Raw genomic sequence first — 5181 nt, forward strand, 5'->3', positions numbered from 1 at the left:
GTATGGTCATAAAACGGTTCATCTGTTTCAGTGTCTGAAAGATATAAATGAAAATCTTCGTCTTCGCTTTCTCCCTCATCGTTGGATTCTTCTAACATCCTAGAAATTTTCTCTGCATCTTGCGAATTATTAGGATTCAGCGGCTTATCTTTTATAATATTACATTTTGCTTCCATGAGATTTACAGGATTCCGTGATAATGCATCTGCATTTACATTAGTTTTCCCAGGTTTGTATACAACATCATAATCGTACTCTGCTAGTTTCAGTCTCCAGCGTAGTATTCGCATGTTTGCGTCTTGTGCATTCTTGAACCACGTTAAAGGTTTATGATCAGTAACTAAAGTAAATTTTCTTCCGTATAAGTATGGTCTAAAATGCTTTACACAATAAACTATGGCTAGGGCTTCCTTTTCATAAGTGTCATATTTTACTTCGTTATCTGTTAGAGTACGTGATGTGTATGCGATCGGTCGATCTTTGTTTATCTCTCCTTGTGATAGGATTCCGCCTATGGCTATTCCTGAAGCATCTGTAGTCAATATGAATAGTTTCGAGAAATCGGGATATTGCAATACAGGTTCTTCGCATAATTTTTGTTTCAAGATTTGAAATGATTCCTCTTGTTCGGGTGTCCATTCGAAATTTGTGTTGTTTTTTAATAAGGATGTTAGCAAATTTAGAGAAATTGGATATAAAACGTCTGTAGTATCCGGCAAGTCCTAGAAATTGTTTAATGTTTCTCGGCGTTTTCGGTCTCGGAAATAATTTTACAGCTTCTAATTTTTTTGGATCTGGTTTTACTCCATCTTTGCTAATTACGTGTCCTAAATATGTTACTTCCGATTTCAGAAACTCGCACTTGTCAGGCTGTAGTTTTAAATTAGCTCTTCGAAGACGTTCTATTAGAGCGTTGTATTTTCTTTCATGTTCTTCTAATGACTTGGCATAAATAACTATGTCATCCATATATACAAATAATTCTTCGCCTTGTAGTCCTGTCAATACTAAATCCATTAAGCGTTGAAAAGTAGCCGGAGCGTTTTTTAAACCGAAGGGCATTCTATTGAATTCGTAATGTCCGAAAGGAGTTGTAAAGGCGGTTTTATGACTGTCGGCAGGATCCATTTTTATTTGATGAAATCCGGATGCGAGATCGCATATGGAAAAATATTGCGCTCCCCCTAACTGATCTAGTATATCAATAATATTAGGTAGTGGGTAAGCGTCTCCAATAGTTTTTTCGTTTAAGGCTCGAAAATCGAGAACCATCCTCCAGCGTTTATTTCCTTTAGAATCGTCTTTCTTAGGCACGATCCATATGGGCGTATTGTAAGGCGACTGCGAGTGTTTCACTATGCCTCTCAGTAGGAGGTCCTCTACCTGCTTGTTTATTTCTTCCTTATGTATTTGCGGAAATCTATATTGCCGAGTATTTATCGGGTGATCATCGGTAGTCGTTATCTGATGTTGCAAAACGTGAGTTGCGGTTAAATTTTCTCCGGGAATGTGGAAACGATCTTGGCTATTTGCTATTAATTTTGTTACGTTTCCCTGTTCTTTTTCATTTAAATGCTCTAATCGCAATAAGTCGATAATTTTAGAGAGTCGATCTTCCTTAGTTTCCTCGGAAAGTACCAAGCAATGATGCGGCTCAGAAGTTGTAATGTCAATCTCGTGTTTAGATTTATGTTTTCTCGTAAATTCATCTATTATTTCTTGAGATTTATTACATAAGGACGTAGAAAGTTTCGAAGACGGCTTATTCTTGTGATTAATTTTCTGAGAATTTTCGGTTTTTCTAATGTTCGAATTATATTCTTGAGCCTCTTGGACAAGGTCTTTTATTATAACATAGGAGGTTTCTAGTTTATTATTATCGTTTTTTCTTGTAAATAATCCATCCTTTGGAGATGTAAAGTCTAGAGAGGATAAAGAACTTCTTTCCTTTTTAGGATAAGGTGTCGATTTTCGTAGTGAGGTTTGGTAACCTCCCTCCTTGCAATCGACGGGGCTGGAATTTTCTGACGAGGTTTGGAAACTTCCCTCCGAAATTCCAGAATTAATTTTTTCTAAAGAGGTTTGGTCATTTCCCTCGGAGCTGGGATTTTCTGAAGAGGTTTGGAAACTTCCCTCCGAAATTCCAGAATTAATTTTTTCTAAAGAGGTTTGGCAATTTACCTCGGAGCTGGAATTTTCTGTCGAGGTTTGGAAACTTCCCTCCGAAATTCCAGAATTATTTTTTTCTAAAGAGGTTTGATAATTTCCCTCTTCAAGGATTGTTAAATTATTAGAATTTTTATTTGTATAAGTTTTATTTCCTCCTTTAATTTTGTTTCTTTTATTTTGATTCATCCTTTTTTGTTTCGTATTTTCAAGTGTTTCGTCTTCGTTTTTTTCTTGGATTTTATTACCGATTTCAGCATCTTCATTGAGAATAATATTATCATGGATTCCGAAAGCATCTCCATTTATGAAATTAGTTCGAGTTTCGTCGATTTTCCTGGAATCCTTCAATGATCTTGTTGATTTTTCCTTGTCGAATGTTGCAATGTTCGAATTATGGTCATCGAATAATTCGTCTAATGGTTTTAAATGTAATGTCGGCACACGGACTTCCACCTCTTCATCTAGAGTGCTTATGATATTCAAATAAGCCTTTCCAGAAACGTTTTCCACTATTGTATCCCCTAGATAAATTCCATGCTCTACCTTTAACTTCGGTATGTAGCCTATTTTTATTTCAGGATTGATTATTCTTACATAAAATAATGACTCGGATCTTGGTTGTACGGTAATAGTTTCGGGGGAGGAGAAAGGCACATTAATTCCAGAAATGTTTAGATGTCCCTCCGCGTAATCTATTTTTGAAGAAGTTTGCTTGAAGAAATCATTTCCAAGTATTCCGGATTGTGGAATCGGAAAGTCGTCGGATACAATGTGAAAAGATACAGATATTCCGAAAATTGTTAACATAATTTCTCCGAGTGTGTAAACAGGATAATTATTTATACCATTTAATTTTAAAATATTATCGAAATTTATTTTAATATCCTTAGGTGTGAATTTCTCTTTAATTATATTCGGTCCGGATCCTGTATCTAGCATGAGAGTTATATGAGCGGATGCTTTGGTGAGCTGGACCTGAACAGTAGGCACGCGACTATCTTTAGCGAGGGTCACTGTCACAGGCCGTACATCTGGGTTTCGGTTTATTTGGCGTCCTGCTGAGTGGACGGGTGTGAAGCTTGCTCGGGCCCCTGTCGCACACCCGACGTCGAAGGCCCATTGTAGTTTCCCTGATCTTTTTCTTTCCAACGATTATTACTCGCGATCCGTAATTGACAGTTTTCAAGAAGATGCCCTTGTGCCTTACAATATCGACAAAAGGAGTTGGTTGTAGGTGTTGAATTCGTTCTAGTGCGGCAATCTTTAGCGATATGTCCTATTTTGTTGCAAATTTGACAAGTAACGGTAGTTTTATTTATTGAATTGCGTTGTTCATTTTGTTTCTTCCAACAATTATTAGCTGAATGACCAGTTTTATCGCACCATTGACAAATTACAGAGGTTTTATTGGCTTGATTATTGTTGTTATTTTGACGACATAATTTTGCGTCGTGTCCGGTTTTAGAACATAGTTGACAGGTTATAATTCGTTGTTGGATTACATTTATTGGTTGGCGATATTGAGGATCGCGCAGGCGACATTTATCTGCACTGTGTCCGCGTTTTTTGCAAATCTGGCAAATCAGAATTTCGGTTCCCAAGGCTCCTGGAAGTTGACCCAAAGAGAATGACTGTGTGAGCTTCCTGCAGTTACTAGCCACGTATCCTTCTTTATAACAGATCTGGCAAGTTTCTCGTATTCGCGACTTGTTTTGACCTGAGTGAGTCTCTTGTCCCTGTCGTAAATCTGTCATTGCCAGAAGTTCTCTTTCTATTCTTAAAGCGTCAGCAACGGTTCCATGCACGTCTAAGTCTCTCGCAATTCTTTGTTCTATTTCGGGTTTGAGTCCTCGGATAAAACATTTGCACATGTCACCTTCTAATGATGCTTTTATATTTTGATCAGGTAAAGAACGACTAGTACTACGGTATGCTTCTAAAATCTGTTTTCCCAGCAATTTTACGCGATTTGCATATGTGACTACATCTTCTTCATTTTTTTGGTAAACGCGTCCTAATTCTCCTTGTAGTATGTATACATTTTTAGAAGGTCCGTAAATTTGTTTTAAATATGAAGTCAAATTGGATACTGTGTCAAAATCTTGATCTTGGATGGTTCGTCGGGCTTCGCCGACTATTCGGGTTCTTATTACTTTGGTAAACTGTGCTTCAGCTTCTTTAGGTAGCATGGATTTAGCTTCCTCACATCCTTCGATAAAATAACTGAGCGGAATATTTTTACCATCGAAAAAAGGAACGGCTTCAACCGCGTATTTTAAGGTGGCAAATAGGTTTTGGTGAGTCATGGTTTCGGACCTATCAAAATCTTTTTCTGCTTTATAAATAAGAGTATTAGTAAGTGTGTAATATTCTTAGCAAGTTATATCGCCGGAATTGTCAGAATTTGGCTCGGGCGTGTCGGCTATTAAAATAGTATTATTTATGCTTGTGTCTGTGTTCTCTAAAGAAAGATCAAAATGTCTTGGTATAGATCCTACAGTTCTTTTTGGAGTAGATGTATGAGGTAAACCGGAAGTAGATGACGTAATTCCAATTTTAGATTTAGATTTTTTCTCTTCCAAAGCGAGTTTATAAAATTTTTATACTTCTTTTTTATCGGTTTTACCTCGAGTCCCGTCACTCATTCCCTTTTCCTTGAATCGCACATATCAATCCCGGACGAGCCCCCAAAATTTACGTATGTTACGTCCAGGCCCGAGGAAGGATGGGCCGAAGGAAGGGCGTAACACGTGTATCCCGAGAACAGGTGCCTTAAGGGCAAGTGTCTCGGGTCGAGCGAGCCTGCGGGTGAGGGGGAGGAACTTTGAAGATAAAAGAAAAGACTTACTATTTGAAAAACCGTAGACAAATCGATACGAATTATCGCTGGACCCCCCTTGGCGTTGAGGATGGCGAGATATTGATAGTTGATGAAGACGGTGGTTGCTGCTGGGCCCCCTTGGTGTAGATTTTTGCACTGACTCGATATGAAAGTTGATATTTCTCGAAACT

This window comes from Camponotus floridanus, unplaced genomic scaffold, assembly GCF_003227725.1.
Source record: "Camponotus floridanus strain SB8 unplaced genomic scaffold, Cflo_v7.5 scaffold171, whole genome shotgun sequence".
NCBI classification, from domain to species: domain Eukaryota; kingdom Metazoa; phylum Arthropoda; class Insecta; order Hymenoptera; family Formicidae; genus Camponotus; species Camponotus floridanus.